This window comes from Marmota monax, unplaced genomic scaffold (assembly GCF_021218885.2).
Source record: "Marmota monax isolate L192 unplaced genomic scaffold, Marmota_monax_Labrador192_F-V1.1 WCK01_AAM20220418_F8-fsc00066, whole genome shotgun sequence".
NCBI classification, from domain to species: Eukaryota; Metazoa; Chordata; class Mammalia; order Rodentia; family Sciuridae; genus Marmota; species Marmota monax.
In genome coordinates, this window is record NW_026692805.1 from 9,895,912 (window position 1) to 9,915,848 (window position 19,937).

The following is a 19,937-nucleotide window of genomic DNA, read 5'->3' on the forward strand; positions in this document are numbered from 1 at the left end:
ATATTCCAAATTGGGAAAAGATGACTAGATACAAGAGACATAGCCTAGCACAGAAAGTAAAGTGTGATGAACTAGATGTTGTAGACTACTCTGTGTGTATTCATGAGGGGAAAAAAAAAAGCAGTCTTTGTGGTCTTTCTTTAAATACCCAAGTCTAGCCAGGTGTGAAAGCTCCGTGTCTATTTACATGACTGACATATGACAGTGGACATGTGAATGGAAGAGGGCACAACACTGTACCCAGAGAGGGCAAAGGACATCTAAGGGCCTCGAGGACCATCTAACTCAAGCCAGATATTCCCTAAGCCAGGTTTGTGGACTGTCATGCTAGAAGAAAGAATGATCTGCTTCTACTTTGCTCCTGCACGTAGTATGCCAAAAATAAATCAAGCTTCTTAACTGATACTGTGATATGATGTGGCTGGACACAAAGTGCTGGGTTTGTGCAATGTGGGGATTTCATGAGCCGCTCTCCATTAGTACTTTCCAAAGGGATGACTTTGAACAGGATCACCATGTCTGGAGCCAGATGCCAGACTTTGTCTGCCTGTCCCAGGATGTGGATTCTTCTAATCTTACCCTTTCTAGTCAGGGATTGGATAAAACACAGCATGGTGCTTCTTGCCAATCAAGGTGAGTACAGAGTCCTCCTGGTACTCCTGGCAGATATCTTTGAGTAGTTTGGCTGGGAGCCTGGATGCCCACTTCTGCTGATTTCAGGCGTTTCACTGAGAAGCTCATCTTTGTCTGCTCTTTCTTCATCCTTTGACATTTGCTTCTCATGCTTTCTAAAGCACTTGGGTTTTCCAACCTTCAGGTTGAACCAAGTATAGGCGATTGCGTGGATATGTGGAAGAAGTGCCTCGATGAATGAGTGAAATTCATCCTGAGACGGATTGGAGAATTCATCATGACTTCGCCTTCACTCTTTCCCAGCGATGACCAAGAAAATCTTCGAGAAGGTAGAATTTCATCTATTCATTTTACAGTCATCTGAGCCCCGAGATGCGATTGATCAGGACCATACTCTGCGCTGGATTACCACGACTTCACAACAAACCCAGTCCTCCTTAAATAGGGAAAGATTCAAATTCGCGTGTGGGTTGGATTGGGGTGGTGGTTGATGATGAAATACTTAAAAAAATAAAAAAAGGAGGGGAGGGGGACGCAGGAGGGCGAGCGGCAGGGAAAAAGAGAATGTGTCACCGCATTGGGAAAGTTCAAGGTTACAGTCCTCGGAACACTGCCGCAGGAGTGGCGATCGCAGGATAAATTTTGCAGGGAGATGACCGTGTGTGCGCAAGGGGGACCGTGACTGAGTGAGGGGGGGGGGGGCGTGAGCGTGTAAGCGGGGTGGCGGGGCGCGCCACGGGAGAGGGCCGGATGGGGGCGGGGTGGGTAGGGGAGAAAGGAGAGCCTGGGTTGAGGGAGAAGGCAAGAGAGCAGATCTCCTGGGCGGAAGAGTTAAGTGCCCCGTGGTTCCAGGCTGCAGCCGCCGTGGGCCCGCGCAGGGCCTTAAGTGCCTGCCTGCCCGCCCTGCCCCAAGCTTGACCCGGCGGAGCGAAGAGGCGGCGGCGGCAGCTGCTGCAGCTGTTGCCGCTGCTGGCACCGCAGTTGCCCACAGCCCAGGGGAATCAAAAGGATCTCCAGAAAAATCCCAAACATAAATCCTGCTCTCCCGCTTGGCTTCAAACTCCTCTCTTTTCTGCTCTGGGCTCTCTTTTTTCCCCCTCCCTCTCTTGCTTCTATTGTTGCAAAACTTGAAAAATTCAAAAGTTGAAAAATTCACCGGTTCCACCCTCTGGACCCCGCTACAGCTAAAGAAATATTATAATCTTAATGCACTTTTTCAGGATGAGAGTAATAAAATATCCAAACTGAAATTTTCATTGGGTTTGACAGCAAATTTGAGCAGGCAGAAAAATCAATGAACTTAAAGACAAGTCATTTGATATTATATTCTTAGAAGCAAAAAGAAAAAGGAATGAAAAAAAAAAACGAACAGAGAGCATAAAGGACTTATGAAACACCATCAAGCAGGTCACTAGATGCAGTATAAGCATTCAAGAAGAAGGAGGGACAGAGAAAGGAAGAAATATTGGCTAAAACCTTCACAAATTTAAGAAAAGGCATGGCCCTGTAAATCCAAGGGCTCAGTGAAGTGCATGTTAAACCCTAAGAAACTCATATACCAAGACACATTATTATCAAAGCGTCAAAAGACAAAGAGGAAATCCAAAAGTAGCAAAAGAAAAGCAACTCATTACATACAAAGGACTCCTAATAAGTTTATCAGTGGATTTCTCCAATAGTCAGAAGAAATCTTGCAAGCCAGAGACAATGGGACAATGTATTTGATGTGCTGGAAGAAAAACTGTCAACTGAGAATTCTGTACCTGGCAAAACTGTCTTTCAAAAATGAGGAAGAAATTAAAACATTGTCAGATATACAAAAGTGGAGGGAGTTCATGACCATTTTATCTTTCCTATAAGAAATTATAAAGGAAACCTGTTAGGTAGAAATATGACAGGGTGCTAGGCAGTAACATGAAATAAAAATGTAAAGTTGTCCAGTAAAAGTAATAATTATATGGACAAATATAAAAATCAGCCTTTTTGTTATTTTAGTTTGTGACTTTTTAAAATTTTATTTTAGTTTGTGACTTTTTAAAATTTTGTATAGGATTTGAAACATAAAATGCATACATATACTTATAAATCTATGTTAATAAATACACAATATATAAAGATGTAATTTGTGACACCCATAACTTGAAGTTTGGGGGAAAAGCTAGAAAATGGAAGTGTTATGTGTAATTAAGTTAGTACCAGTTTAAAATGATTTTCTGCAATTTTAGGATGTTATATTTAACCTCCATGATAATAGCAAAGAAAATATCTATAAAACACACACACACACACACACACACACACACACATACACACACAAATGAAACCCAAACATGTCACTGCAAAAACACTAAACATAAAAGATGATGGAACTGGAAGAAAAGAGTGATAAAAAAGCTATAATAGATACAGAAAACATTTTTTAAAGGCAATAGTAAGTCCTTTCCTATCAATATTTCAATTGTAAATGGATTAAATTCTCCAAATAAAGTCAGAGATTGGCAGAATGGGAAAAATCTTGATCCAACTATATGCTGTCTACAAGAGACATATTTTAGATTGAAGGACAAGAATAGGTTGAAAGAGAAAAGACAGAAAAAGATATTCCATATAAATAGCAACAAAAATGGAATAGGGATAGCTATACTAATATCGGACAAAATAGACTGTAATCCAAAAACTATTAATAAGATACAAAGGACATCATATGATTAAATTGTGAATTTGCCAAAAGATATAACAATTGTAAACATATATGCATCAAACATTAGTGCTCCAACATATATAAACATTAACTAAACTAAAAGGAGAAATTGACTGTTCTGCAATAACATCCAAACAAACAAACAAACAGAATATACATTTTTCTCAATTGCATAAGGAACATTCTTTAGGACAAACCATATGTGAGGCTGCAAAACATGCCCTAAAACTTTTTTTTTAAGACTGAAAATATGGAAAGTATCTTTTCTGATCAAAATGGAGTGCAACTAGGAGTTGACATTAGAAATACTGGAAATCTACAAAAATGTTGAAATTAAATAGTACATGATAAAACAAACAATAAGTCATAGGGAAAAAATCAGAGAAGTTAGAAAATGTATTGAGGCAATGAAAATACAACATAGAAAAACTTACAGGATGAGGAGAAAACAGTTTTGAGAGAAACTTGTAACTATCAACAGTAAATTTTTGAAAGGAGGAAAAATAGCAAATCAGTAACATAGCTTTACAACTTAAGGAATTGTAAGAAGAGAAACATAAGCCCAAAGGCAGCAAAAGGAAAAAAATAAAGATGAACGTGGAAATAAATAAAATATAGAACAAGAAAGAAAGGAGAAATCAATAACCAAGAGTAAATTCTTGAAAAAGATAAATTAAAAAAATTATTAACAAGTCTTTAGGTAAATTTACTGAGAGAAATATAGAAGACATAAATAACTAAACCTGGAAATACAAAGAAGAAATTATTACTGATTTCAGAGAAATAAGAAAGATCACAAGAGAGTATTATAAACAATCATACACCAAAAATTGGATAAACTAGATGAAATGGACAAATACATAGAAATGTAAAAACTAACAAGACTGAAACATGAAGAAGCAGAAAGGTCTGAGTAGACCTAAAACAGTAAGGACATGAATCAGAAAATCTCTCAAAAACAACAACAACAACAAAAACCTTCTAGACTAGATCACTTCACTGGTGAATTACTACCAGGTGTTTAAATAATTAACACCGATCTTTCACAAATACTTTCAAAATTTTTAACAATAGAGAACATTTACTAACTCATTTGTGAAGCCTGCATTACCATTACCATGACACCAAAGCCAAATACATACACATAAAAAAAAAAAAGAAAAAGAAAGAAGAAAGAAAAGGAAGAAAACTGCAAATCAATATCTCAATGGACACTGATGCAAAAATCCTCAATGAAACAGTAGGAACCTGATTTTTAAGAGCATAGTGAAATTACCATATGCCATAGGTGATATGCTCCTGATATACAAGGATAGTTCAACATATGAAAATCAACCAATGAAAAACATCATATTAACAGAATGAAGAAAAAATCACATGGTCATTTAAATTGATACAATAAAAAAAAGAATTAAATTGAATCATTTGCTGGTAGATGGATGGAACAGAGAATATCACGCTAAGTGAAATAAGCCAGACTCAGAAAGCCAAGGGTCAAATGTATTTTCTCCTATATGCAGAAGCTAAAGAGATATAAGGAACTAAAAAAAGGGGAGAGGGGAGATCTCATGAAAACAAAAGGAAGAACGCTAGAATAAAGGTAGGGAATCCAGGCGGAGGAAGGACGGATGGGAAAGGGGAGGAACTGTAGAATAAAATTGATCAAACTATGCTATAGGCATGTGTGAATGTATCAAAATAAATTCCATTTTATGTATGTCTATACTGCAACAATTGAAAATAATAAATTAATGGAAGAAATATCAATAGAAGAGAGGAAGGGGTTGGTGGAGGGAGGAGGGAAAGGAAAGGGAAATGCAAGGAATTGAAATGGAGTAAATTATGTTGTATACATGTACGGATGTCAAAATGAACCCATTATTACATACAACTAATATTTTAAAAATTGATACAGAAAAAGCATTTGGCAAAGTTCAGTGCTGTCTCAAAATAAAAAAATAAAACACTCTACAGACTACACACAGATGAAACTTACCTCAACATAATAAAGGCATATGTGAAAAGCCCATAACTTTCATCATACTCGGTGGAAATACTGAAGACGTCTCCCCTGATAGGAGGAGGACGACAACGATGCCCACTTTCACTTCTGCTTAATATATTACTGGACACAGCAATCAGGCAAAATAAATAAATAAAAGAAATAAAAGGCTGGAAAGAAGTAAAATTACCATGGTTTGTGCACAACTTTTTTTATATGTAGAAAACCCTGAGGCGCGCATACACACACCACACACACACACACACACACACACACACCACGCGCGCATGCATGTCCGAGCTATTCCATCCCCAGCAGCAAAATGTGGGAGGAAAAAAAAAAAAATTGTCAGAATGAGTAGAGCAAAGTTTCAGGAAATAAAACCAGCATGCAAAAATCAGTCGCATTTGTTCCCTGCCTGGCCTCCGCCTCCGCCCCCGCCTTGGCCTCCACTTCCCTCTGCTGGGCGATGGCCGCAATTGCCCCTCCCTGGTTGGGTTAGCCGCTGCAGAGGCGCTGTGGCCACCGCCCAGCGCGGGAGACGGGATCCGAAAGAAATAAACCAGAATGAGTTATGTAGAAGAGCCTGATGAAATCAGGAAAGATGAGTGGATGGAAAAGCTCAACAACTGACACATCCAGCGGGCCGACATGAATCGCCTCATCATTAACTACTTGGTCACAGATGGCTTTAAGGAAGCAGCAGAGAACTGTCGCCTAGAATCTGGGATTGAACCCAGTGTGGATCCGGATACTCTTGATGAGAGAATCAGTATTCAGGAGTTGATTCCGGAGGCCACCGCATTGATTAACAGTCCCTGTCCGGAGCTCTTGGACACAAACCGTTAACAGCAACAGCGTGTAATTGAGCTGTTCCGCTAGCGACAGATCTAGGCGAGCTAGAGGAGAGAGCAGGGGGCAAGGAGAGCAGTGTGCCTTAGGAAGATGGAGCGCATGCTGACCCTGCTGGCCTTCTATAGCCCTGAGGAGGAGTCAAGCTTCGGAGAACTCCTTCAAAAGCAAAAGGTTTGGAGTGAGGTTAAACAAGCTTTTCTAGATTATGAAAATCGCAGGTCAACACCCAAGATGGCAAAATTACAGAAACTGTTATTTTGGGCTCAGAATGTGCTGGGCCAGAAGAAAATAAAATATCCCAAAATTATAGACCTTAGCAAAGGTGTGATCCAGGAGCCCAAGGAGAGCCTTGCAAGCCAACCCCGCACTGTCCCACGCACCGAACCCACCTTCCTTCCACGGAAACCAAAGACTTCCACTGCAGCAGGAACATTTTTCCCCTCTTGTAGATTTCTTTGTTTGTTTGTTTGTTTGACTCAGCATCTTTCTTAAAAGGAAAATGGCCCTTTTAAATGCTGGAAGCTCCACGGTGAAGGGAGCCTTCTGGGAAGGCTGTCTGTCCCTGCACTTGGTGTGTCCTGAGGACCTCCACACCTTGGGTCACAGTCTGGGAGCTCCTGTGTCTGGCTGCCATAGGGGCTGGGTTCCTAGGGCTGCTGTTATAACCAGGCCTCCCTGGAGGGACAAAAAAAGCACCCATCACTTACTTTCTGCTGGCTTGTAGGCAGACAATCCCTTTGTTAATTTTCCTAAGTCTTCCTTCAACTTCCAGTTTTTCCTCACACCATGTTTTTCATTTGTTTTCGTTTTGTTTTTTTCTTCTCTAGGAAAAAAAAAAAAACATATAAATTTATAAATCCTAAAAAAAAAAAAAACAGTTGCATTTCATACACTAACAATGAACAATCTAAAAAGAAACAAGAAATTAAGAAAATGATTCTATTTATAGTAACAACAAAGAGAATAAAATACTTGGGTATAAACTAAATTGAGGATGTGAGAGACTTATACACTGAAAACTATAAAAGATTATTGAAATTAAAGAACACACAAATAAATGGAAAAACATCACATGTTCATAAATTGAAGGATTTAATACTGGTAAGATTTCAATATTGCCCAAAGTGATCTACAAATTCAATGCAATTGCTATCAAAACCTCAAACATTTTTTTATTAGTTATAGTTATACATAATATGGGGATCCATATTGTTATAATTATATGAGACTGGAATATAATTTGCTCCAATTCCATGCCCCATACTTCCCCTTGCCCTCCCCTCCTACCATCCCCATTCATTACCCTTTATTGGCCTTTAACTTATTTACAGTTCTGTTTAAATTAATGATTTATAGATTACACATAAGGGTGAAATTCACTGTGGTGTATTCACATATACACATAGCACAGTTTGGTCAATTCCATTCCACCATTCCTCCCTATTCCCATCCCTCCTCCCTCCACTCCAGTGCCTTCCTGTACTCCCTCCCTGCACTCTACTGATCTCTTTTCTATTTTCATGGGATTCCCCTTCCCTCTTTTTTTTTTCCTTATTTTGGTCTAGCTTCTGCATATGAGAGAAAATATTTAACCCTTGATTTACTGAATTGGAATTATTTTAAGTTCCATCCATTTTCCAGCAAATGCCATAATTTCTTTTTTCTTAATGGCTGAGTAAAATTCCATTGTGTATATGCTACATTTTCTGTATCCATTGCTCTGTCAATGGGCACCTGGGCTATTTCCATAACTCGGCTACTATGAGTTGTGTTGCTGTAAACATTGATGTGGCTGTATCAATATAGTATGCTGATTTAATTCTTATCATAAATACTCAGGATTGGGATAGCTGGGTTACATGTGGAAAATAGTATGGTTTTCCTTAAACAATTGAACAGAACTATCTATCATATGACCCAGCAATTCTGTTTCTCCAAAATACCTCTAAAGAATTAAAAACATGAGCTCAAACAGATGCTTGTACCTCCATGTTTACAGCAGTGAAATGATATACATGTCCACTGATGGATAAAGAGATAAACAAAATGTGTTATATCTGTATAGTGAAATATTCTTCAACCTTAAAAAGGAAAGAAATTTCAATGCATACTACAACATGGATGAGCCTATGAAAAATGCTAAGTGAAATAATCCAGTAACAAAAGAGAAATGAGGTGTCTAGAATAGTCAAATGCAAAGATAGAAAGTAGAATTGTAGGGGGAAGGGGAATGGGATTATTGTTGTATGGGTTCAATGAACTTAATTATCAGTGAATTGCACACAAAAATGGCTAGAAGGATATGTTTTATTCAGTATTTGTTTTACCAAAACAAAAAATTACCCAGAATACAATACAGGGGGACAAGACAATAGAAAATATAAAAAGCCAAGTTAAAAGATATGGAGAGAATTAAATGACTAGCTTGCTCACAGAATAATTCATGATTATTTGTGACCTGAATCTTTGAGGATGACATCTCGAAACTATATTCTCCATACTTGTTGCCCTACTGGCTTCAGAAACTAGAGGATAGGAGAAAGGGAGATGCCAGGATATTTCTCCTCTCTCTTCTCTGAGTTTTGTGGCAGTGTCTCCATCAATGACTGTGTGTCCTCTATCATACCTCTTCTTATAGAACAGAAACATAGTGTTTTTAGATACCCTACACTTCTAAGTTCTGGTAAAGGTATTTTCTCCTTGTATCCCTATAGTCTTAGGAAAGCCAATAGTTTTTTGCTATTTAGAAATAGCAAAAAAAACTTTAGAAAGTTTAACTTGTCTCATTATCTCCTATTTGGCTTTTAGATGCACCAAAACATTTGTAACTAGTTCCCTGTATTGAATTCCTTTTGTCAAATTGTCTGGCTTTAACTCTCTTTTCCTGACTGCTTAAGTCAAGCACACATCTCATCTAAGTTTGAGAGGAGAGAGAATAGAGAATGGAAAAAAAAAAGCTATCAGTGATGGCTGAGTTTTCCCAAATAAGTTCAAGGTGTAAAAACTCAAATTTAGGAAACTCAAATAGTATTATTAAAAGGAAATCCGGGGGGGGGGACCATCAGAATGAAACACGAGGAAGAGGAGCTCTTAACACCAACTCACCAATGGAAAACAAAAAGAAATTAGTAGCCATAGGTGATTTATGAGAGATCCACATAAAACCTACAGACAAAGAAATATTGGAAATAAAATAATGGCACCATAGAAATACTAGTGAAAGAAAGTGGTGTGTCTCGATTAATATTGGACAAGATATGTTTTAAGACAGAAATATTTATTAGCAGTAAAAAGGGTCACTATATGTAATGAAGACTTAATCCACCAAAAAATGTAAAAGTCCAAAACTGTTGCAAAATACATAAGATATATAAAATTAAAAATGAAAGAAAAGGTAAAATGGAGAAATTCAGTTTTATTGGAAATGTTTAGTGTACTTCCTCTGTGGTGTCATTCAGGTGGTGGCATGGATACTGCAGGCCAAGTTTGTTGTGATAATCAGGAGCAGAAAGTAGGCAGAAAGATCTGAAAAACCTGCAGTATGGCCAGAAAATTGGGAGAAAAACTGGGACTAAGAAGGTGTGGTTGTTAAAAGGAATATAGTTGTTAAAGTGAATATACACTAAAAAATTGCTAATTACTTCACCCAGAAACAATTGGAAAGATGGCTTGAGGGCATCTCATGCTTAAGGAGTAAAAGTAAAAATTTCATTGAGAAGACACCATAGGGGAACCTGGCTTACACAGGGGGGACCTAGGAAGTTGTTATGCCTTGCTTAGCCATCCATGCACTCAAAGACTGTTGCAGCCATGGTCCCAGGAGGCTTGACTACTGCTTCAGATGGTGGCAGACCTTGGTGTCAATCATGTGGTACTGGTTCTGCAGTAATGTAGGATGCTGGAATTAGGGGGTCATGGAGGCTTTCACTGAGATTTCAAAGACCTTAGAGGCCAAGCAAAGTACAGCAAGGACAGAGTTTTATGGGCCACCCCTGCAAGGGCAATGTGTGAAGATGTGAGAAGGAAAACAAAGCTGCAGTAGAGACTCCCAAGATTAAGAGATGCCAGTAACATGGAACATCTGCCTAGGAAAGTTGAGAAAATCCAGCAGACACAAGCCAAGTGAGAGGCCATGTGGGCTGCAACCAGCAAAGCCATAAGGGAAGAGCTACGTAAGCCATTTGGAGAGAACATGTGCTCCAGATGCAGGACTGGAGCTACAGGACTTGAACTAGTGATCCTCCGATCTCAGGAGTTTATCATTTCAGAGAAATTTTCTCCATCTTTAAAAAGTAGCATTATAGAAAATTTGAAAATTGAAAGAAACCTTTTAAATCATTAGATCAATATTTTAAGTGCTAGTATAAAAGTAGGAGTAAATGTTATAGCTGTAAAATGGAATAATAATGCATGACCAGGGTTGGAGTTGTGGCTCAGCAGTAGAGCACTCGCCTAGCATGTGCAAGGGCCTGAGTTTGTTCCCCAGCACCACATAAAAATAAACAAATAAAATAAAGTTATTGTGCTCAATTACAACTAAGAAATAAATATTTTTAAAAAATAATGCATGACCAAGCAAATTTTTAGAGTTGATATAAGTATCACCTAAGTTTTATGAGGAAATGTTTTGTAAATTGTAATACAGGATCATTTACCTCCACATTTTAAAGGATGAAAGTTGGCTTATAGTTTGGACCACCTAATTAACTGTTTAATTTAGTAAGGGATATTTCCAGAGTTAAACAAAAAATACAAATGCAGATGTCTGAAGGAACAAGGGAGGTTCACACATGAATGAAACAGGTCTTGATGAAATAATTCAGGGAGTGGCAGCCTTGTGGCAAAGTGGAGGGTGTATGCCCCATTAAAAGTGGGCAACCCATTCTAGGTTTTTCAAGAAAAGCTTGGACTCTGGGAATTTATGCAAATTTCACTGATTTGAAAATGTTGATAAGTAAACCGATGCCCACGTAAACATGTTTTAAGTTCAAATTCAGCTTTTAAACTAAAAACCTATAATTTTTACATGAGGCTTTGTATCCTTATCAAATAATGTCCAAAAAACAAACTTATCTATGTTTAATTACCCTCAGATATAGGAACAATGGATAAAGACAATAGCCAGCATTGTTCTATTGACTTACTGTATTCCAGGAACCCAGTGTGCTTACAGTTCTATATTCATTTTGTCAGTTGATTCTTATAAGAAAATTTTAAGAAAAATTATTATTGTAACCCCCAATTTCAGAAAGAAGACAGAGGATTGGAAAGTACTTAAGATTGTAATACTGTAAATGAATCAAGACACAAACGAGGTCAAAGTCCACAGTAAATATTAGGTGTTCAGTAACAGATGATTGCAGTTTAGTTTAAAAGAGCAATGCTTCCCATTCTGAGGTTCCTGATTCCCTGTCTGTCCCCTAGTTTAAAAGACTAATAGAAAACTATTTCCTATTAGCAGGGAAAGGGAGTTTGCTAGAATCATCTTTCAAATTATCAAATCATATAAACTAATTAGGGATAATTGTAAGAAGAAAAGTTGTAAAATACAATGCAGAAATTATTTTTTATATTTATTTTTAGTTGTGGTTGGACACAATATCTTTATTTTATTTATTTATTTTTATGTGGTGCTGAGGATTGAACCCAGAGCCTCGCATGTGCTAGGTAAGCTACTGCTGAGTCACAATCCCAGCTCCAATGCAGAAATTATTAAAGTGACAAATATTTTACATCAAACCTTTATATGTTACATAAAGAACTACATATCCGAAAGTATATTTAAGCTTTAAAATATTTGTTTGACAAAACTATTAGTAGCAATTTATGGACCTTCAAATATTTTAGATTTAATAGATAAAACATATTTTTCAAAGAATGTAAGCACCAAAATATTATGCTGAAAAGACTGTTGAAAAAAGGAAGTGCAGGATGATATTACATTTTGCAATGTGACCAAAATCTCTTCCAATAGATACATGTACTAAGGACATATTAAAGGTCATCAAATTGAATCTCTTACTTTGCATTTTTGTTCCCAAGAATAATAATAAAAAGGAACCAAGAAAGATGATAGTAATTTTTCACAAGCTAGACATCACATCAATATATTCATAAAGAATATACATTGAAAGCTTATACATTACTAAATCTTCTCATTTTAAAACAACTATCTTTAATAATGTATTAAAAATCGATATAGCATGAACAACATACACCCTCATACATCTGTCAAAACTTAGCACCTAAGCTCTGCCAAATCCAGAAAACACGTCAACTTTATCAACCTACCTTTAGCAAAGCTTGAAAATATAATGTTCAGATACCAAGACACAGAATACACATCTAAGGCTGCAGCTGGGGTCCTGGGCCTCTAACACACAAAAACCACAAAAAAAATACGCCATTATAAGGATAAATATTCAGAATCTGAACTTAAACACTTGAGGCAAGAACAGCAAGACTGTAACTCATTCCTCAGGCTTAGCACTTTTACACAAGAAACACAAAGCTCCTAATTCGCCTAAAATAACTCTAAAGCCACTAGACTAATATGAGTTACAAAAATTCTTGAGAGTTTGGACTCCTGGACAATCACCAAACTACAGAAACCACAAGAAAAACCCATGAAGATACATTGGATTTTCACACACACACCCTTTTTTAAAGTTAGTCTCATTACATCAGCTATGTCAAGGTTTACAGGCCCATTTCCATCCTAACAATTAACAACTGCTTTAAAAAAATTCTCAAAGGGGGATTTTAGCAAGGTGCTAATACAAAGCACTGGAGAAGAGAATAGGGAGCTGGTGAGCAAGCTGAGATGGGATCCTTTTCAGGCAAGATTTCTCTGTTTCTTTATAAGGATCGCACTTCTCTGCTTTCTCAGGAAAACTCCTTTATAGATGCTTTGGTGGGACAGGGACCTCAGCTCCTAGAGAAATCACCCTTCAATACAATTTGGGGACTCTGGATGAGCTGTAGGGGGCTGCGCATGCCACAGGACCTCACCAAGTGGACCAGGCCAGGGGAGCATTAGCTCTCCAGTTCACCCTCCAGTCCCGCTCAATTGCTCCCTCTTATTCTCTCCTTAAAGTCAGCTCTCATAGCCCTCTGTATCCTAAAATCATTCTTGGCGTCTATGTTAGCGGCTAGGCGGCCTCGTGCTCTCCCAGCCAGGATGCATGCCACACATCCCCAGAGGTTCAGCGCCACTTCCCTGCCACTGTCCCTCGCCAGTCACAGACACTGCCCCAACCCTTACCTGGGCATGAAGCTGGGCGCTCCTTAGTCCCTACTGCCTGCTGGCGGCAGGAGCTTCTTGGAGGTAGGCGGTGGGGTGGCCCTAAGGGCGGTTGCCTAAAGTAAGAAATTATACCCCATTTGATTCAAATGTATGAATTGTCAAGATCATTGTACTGTCATGTGTAACTAATAAAAAAATTATTAAAAAAAAAAGAAAGAAAGAAAGAAAGAAAGAAAGAAAGAAAGAAAGAGGACCTGGCCGCCTGCCAGGGGCGGGACAGAGGTGGGCAGGAAGAGCAGATAGGAGTCACCTATACGAAAGGCACCTGGTAGGTCCCTGGACCACCGCCCTATCCCGTGGGGGTTCTGCTCTTCCCCGCGCAGCGCGTGCCACCACCTCTGGTTAACAGCCTCCAGCAGCGGCTACTCGCAGGACCTGGGCTGGATAACTAGGGCTTCGCCGCCCCTCTGACTTGGCGTTGGAAGCGAAGGGAACCCTGCATCAACTCTGGAGAGCCCTGGTTTGCAGGATCGCCCTTAGACAAGGCAGATGCCTCAAGGAAAGTCTCTTCCCTGCTCTGAATAATGTCCACACCCCAAAGAACTTCTCCCAAATACGTGAGTGCTGGGACCACGAGGATGCAGTCTTCTGGCAGTTAAGCTCCTACCCTGGTAAAGAACCTTGACTTCATTCCTGAGAGAGCAAGTGGCAAATAAGATCGCCCTAGGCATCAGTTCACTTTGACAGCCTGCTAAGGTAGTTAGGGCTGTTAATCACCAACCCTCTCTGGCCTGCTGAAGTCCAGTGGGCTGGACAAACTGGGATACCTGGTGGGAGAGGGATGCAGGGATGAGGTCCAAGGGGCCAAATCCCTTGAAAAGCCTCAAGGAACATTTTGGGGTATGCATTTTTCCCTTCAAAAGGCAAAGATAACAATCAAAATGTTCTTTGATTTTGTTAATAATCTAAATGGGTCTGTGGATTATATCAAAGGAGAATTATAAAGGAGACCAAAAGAGATCATCTAGCCAGAGTCTGCATCTGTCTTAAATGGGGCAGGGGAATATATATAGTTTCTTAGTGTTCATATAATTTATCAATATATAACATATATATACATTTTATATACATATAAAATTTCTCAATAATCCTGCATTTTCTTATTTTTCTCACATTTCTGCTACATTTTTCATTTTTAAAATCATTCCTGGCTATTTTATATTCTTTCTTACAATTGAGAATGAGATCAATTTTTTTCTATTGTATTTTGAGTATTGTTTGCCTATATTTAAACTGTTGCTTTACTGTGTATGTGCATATGGATGTGTGTATTATATAAATGGAATTATTTGCCTGGGTGTCAAAAAGACTTTTGGCATACTCACAACCCTTTCTTGTAAAATAACTTAAAATTTAGATACTAAACAGTGGATTTTTAATACAGAGTATATTAAATCAATGGCCTAATGTATAAACAGCTTCAAAATTGCAAATTGTTTTTTTTAAAGATCACCACAAATATATTTTTAAACTTTTCTGTTTGAGATGTATCTGAGAAAAAATAAGAATTAACTAGAAAACAGCCATACACACAATAGTGTCCATACACACAATAAAGCAGCAGTCTTAACAGGCAAACAATATTCAAAATACAATTAGAAAAAATTGATTCAATTCACAATGAAATAACCAAGAAAGATAAAAAAAAAATTAAAATGTAGGAGAAACATAGGGAAAATAAGAACAATGCAAGACTGTTGAGAAATTATTTATAAGATTTTACTAATTGGAAAGATATAAGCTGCCTAAGTAAGAACACAAGATTTTAAATGTGCAAACTTCAAGCATACTATTCCTCTCTAATGAAAATATCTATAATGTAGATATCTCTACTAATAAGGAAACTGAAGCAAAGTAAAATGAATTCTCAAAGGTCATAATCTTTATAATGTATTTAAGATAATAAACCCCAATAAAGCTCTGTAAATGCTGATTACAGTTTGATCGTCAAAGAAGTACCAGAATGAAATTGTGCTGCTTCAAATAATCTAGACATCATTTACTAGTTTCCCAAGCACAGGAAGAATAGGATTAGGCTTTGCTGTGCTGGGGAAAAGCTTTTCTGGGACCTTTTTCTCCCTTCTTCTTCTATACTGAATACACATCTCTTCTCTACTTAACCAAACTGTTATAATCTCTGTTATGATACACTTGTTAGTTCCTTTCCTAGGGAAAAGCATTTGCTAGAATGAGGATGGTTGAATATATTAGTCACTTTTAGTGAAATCCCATCTCTTCATTTCTTATTCATCATGTAATAAATATTTACAGAGTATTTTAGTGTTCCCTGCATTGAATTTGAGGTCCATCTTTGCCATACATGGCTGGAAAATGCATATTTGCCTTCTTGATATGAGCTGGTACTCCAAGGTGAAAATTATCAATATAAATGATACTCAAATAGTTGGGACCAACCACTAATCCTTTCTAAATCATCTAATTATTGTCTGGATTTTCAACTCCTTAGAACAGGTGGCCCAAGTGTTTTCTTGATCATTATTTTGGGCAATTTGCTCTGTTGCTTTCTTATTGTCAGTTTTCCAGGCCTACAAACCTGTAAACATTTATATCAAGGTTCAAGTACACCAAAACTATTTTTTAAATTATACTTATTGAGACTGAAGGAGTCCAAGAGTTGACTTACATAGTTATTTGTAAAATAATCTACATTTAAAACCTCACTGGTGTTATCCACTTGATGTTTCTCTATGAATTTTGAACTTCTGTTATCCTTTGCCTTTATATTGTATAGGAAAGAGGAGCTGTCCAAATTTGTTCTGTAGTTTTGCATACACTTTCTGTAAAGTGTATATAAACAGTCTTATATAGCACTTGCAATATAGGCTTTTATAGGCCTTTTGTTCTTTGTGTTTAAGGAAGTAATAGAATGAGTAGAAAGGAAAATTATGTTTCATTTGTTGCATGGTGATTTTTATCAACTACTTATTTCTTACCTGAATCTAAAATTCACTTAATATCAGATACTTCCACTAAGTCTCATAACTGGAAAATAATATTTCAAATAATCACTATCAGGATAAGAATGTTTGGTTTGGAATATTTTTTGAAGTAAAACTATAACACAAAGTTTCAGTTTTTTAAAAGAGAGAGTGTGTGTGAGAGAGAGAGAGAGAGAGAGAGAATTTTTTAATATTTATTTTTTAGTTTTCGGCAGACACCACATCTTTGTATGTGGTACTAAGGATCGAACCCGGGCCGCCCGCATGCCAGGCTAGCGCGCTACCGCTTGAGCCACATTCCCAGCCCCAAAAGTTTCATTTTAATTGCTATGTTTTCTAAGAAATTTATTAGAGCCAATCAATAATGATAAGTTTAACCAACAATAAAAAATTTAAAAAATAAATAAATAAAATAATGATAAGTTTAAATATACATGATTTAGGAACAGAGAGAAGGGATGAGAACTGAAAATATGCAGTAGTTTGTAAAACCTCTTCAGAAAGTAGGGGAAGGGATTTGATACCTTTCCTTCAAAATATTTACAGCTAACATGGCTCTTTTAAAATTTGAAATGTATTGTGAGGTTTTCTTATTCTCATTTGCTTTAAAGCCTTCCCTGTATTGTATCACAGTCTACATTTATAATTGTACATTTTCCTTAGTGGGACACATTGGATTGGAGGATGAAAGGTGTGATAGGAGCAAAGGGTATTTAAACATCATTGATTCCAATCCATGTTCCTTGGAGTAGGACATCTGGAGTTAATTCACTTGCCTGGGGCCATATATCAAGTCTGTAGCAGCCAGGGGTAGAACACTGTCTTTCTTTGTGTCTATGTTCTTGCCAGGATATTCTACTCACTGCATGTTTGATTTTAGGGTAAGTTTTAGGCTGCTGGGAACTCAGTTAGAAAGTTACCCATGGCACTATATAGATGGATACAGATTGTTCTAGTCTTTCTTTTTAAGCTTATATCCATGGACTCCCAACTCAATTTCCTTAGAAAACAAGGTCCAGACTGTTAAATATTCTTATGCTGATGGTATGAAATCCGATTGGTAAAATATCAGTTTGTAGAAAATTAATTAATAAAATAACTCATTTCTTATTTCACATGGATCAGAACCTTCGTGTGTGCCAGGAGATGTTATAAGTGTAGTGGATAGCAACAACCCAAGAAATGGCCCCAAATCCCTGCCCTTATGGAGACAGGGTTCTAGTTGTGAAGATGAAGTTAGGGTCTATGAGGAATAGAAAAGAAGTATATGAGATTACTACATTCAAGAGCTTAATGTCTGTCAAATTCAACAGCACAATGGAAAAATGTAATAGCTGCTGTTATTGTGACTTATAGATAACTGGTTTTTAAAACATTTTCTTATCTTTTCTCTTCTAATAATCCTGTGGAGAATTCCTGGTGGAACCAGGGCTCAAATGCAGTTGATTAGATTCTAAATCCTTTAATCTTTTGGTATAGCATTTGGTTTTTTTTAATAAATGACAGAAGAATGCATTATAATTTTTATAACAAATATACAGCACGATTTTTCATATCTCTGGTTGTATATAAAGTATGTTGACACCAATTTGTATCTTCAAACATGTACTTTGGATAATGATGTCTCTTGATACAATTTCAAGACCCAGCTTCTCCTCTGAATTTAACACTGACTGGCTTGAACATAACACAACAATCTAGTTTCTTTATCTATAAAACAAAAACAGTAAGCCTAGCCCTAACTTGTTTTGTTTTGCAGGAGATTTTTGAAAATTCAATAAATGGCTTTTATGAAACTAGTCTCTAAACCACTATATAAATGTGAAACATTGTTATACACCATAATTTTCTTGTTTTTTGTCCAGGGAAAACTGAAGATTTTTTTTTAGAACCAAGAAATAAAATAAAAACTTAAAGAATCTTCCCCCGCCCCGCCGCCATTTTTTATAGCCTGTGAGTTGGAAATAGTTTTAGTGTTGTCAATAATCTGATCTTTTATGGGCTATTCTTTGTAAATCCTAAGAATACCTGTAAACCACAGTTAAAAAATATTCTCCTACATGTTCTAAAGATTTTCTAATTTTATAATCAACATTTAGTATTGTTTATTATGTATGACTTGGGGAGGGTTTTTTCAATTTCTGTGTTGCCCAGGTCAACTTTTGTAAATAGTCCATCCTTTTGTCACTGGTATAAAATGTCATAAATAAAGTTTGCAAATGTATAGGTTTGTTTCTGGGCTTGCTATTGTGTTCCATTAGTTTATTCTTTGTCCGTGTGCCAATGTGATATCTACATGGGCATAAATCCTGGCTGCTCTCTTTACCATTTGTCTGGCCTTGACTACTCAGCCTCAGTCATTGCTTAATAATGGTGTGCACTTCACCATACAGCTGTTGCCGAGCTATCCCTCAATACTGACCTTAAAGTTTTAGGACTTTCTTATCTTCTAAGTAATTCCCATGCCTCACTTGAGTTCACAGTGCTGCCTCTCTTGACCCTGGGGCATGGAAGATTTCTAAGCAGTTGTCAAATAGTCCTTGTTCTTCCTAGATGCCATCTATCCAGGACAGAAGGGTAAAAGTTTGTCTGAGTTCCCAAACCTATGTGGGATTTCTGTTATCCATGCTTGGCTGACCAGGTTCCTCATTTTCTCTATGAGAAAGAGTACTGAACACTTTAGCTAATGCCTTAGTTGAGGAAATATCACCAGGTAAAAGAAATTAGAGAAGTAAATCATTTTTAAATATAATTACAAGTATATTATAATGCTATAAAATTAATAACACATGTTCAGAGACCTTTAAAATTTTTAAACTATCATTCTACTACATCAGTCTACATTTACATAAAAATAGCCAATGTGATTAATTTTCCATCTATTCTCAAGAAATAGGAGTTTTTATATGTCTTACTTATGCTATTTATTAAGAACCAAGTTTTCAAGATATTTTATAAGGACCCCATCCCACTATTAGCTTACCAAATGGTAACTTGAACTCTTAAATGAGAGGTACATTTTTAACTATCAGCAAAAATGTTTTCATCTGAAAATACAAGTCCTCATTAATTATTCTATAAAATTTTCATTGATATAAATAGTTTATAATTAGGTTATGCTTATAGAGCACTTAGATTTTCTTTCAGGCGGAGAGTGTAACGATTTGACCTACAATAATTGCTGAGAATATCTTTATCAATTAAGACTTACTAAGAGTCTTTATCAGATGACACACATATGTTAGAGCACTAATCTCCAGGATACATAAAGAACTCAAAAAACTTAACACCAAAAAACCACTAACAACCCAATCAATAAATGGGCTAAGAAGCTGAACAGACACTTCTCAGAAGAAGATATACATTAAATCAACAAATATAGAAAAAAAATGTTCAACATCTCTAGTAATTAGAGAAATGCAACAAAACTATGCTAAGATTTCTTCTCACACCAGTAATAATGGCAGTTATCAAGAATAC

The 19,937-nt window shown here is 37.0% G+C and overlaps 3 pseudogenes; 2 read left to right on the forward strand and 1 right to left on the reverse strand.

The window, feature by feature from the left end:
• LOC124095164 (thymidylate synthase-like) overlaps positions 1-19,937 on the forward strand; it is a 74,573-nt pseudogene that overhangs the window by 51,443 nt on the left and 3,193 nt on the right.
• On the reverse strand, positions 323-1,665 carry LOC124095194 (nuclear factor 1 B-type-like; annotated as a pseudogene).
• On the forward strand, positions 1,422-18,681 carry LOC131424318 (glucose-induced degradation protein 8 homolog; annotated as a pseudogene).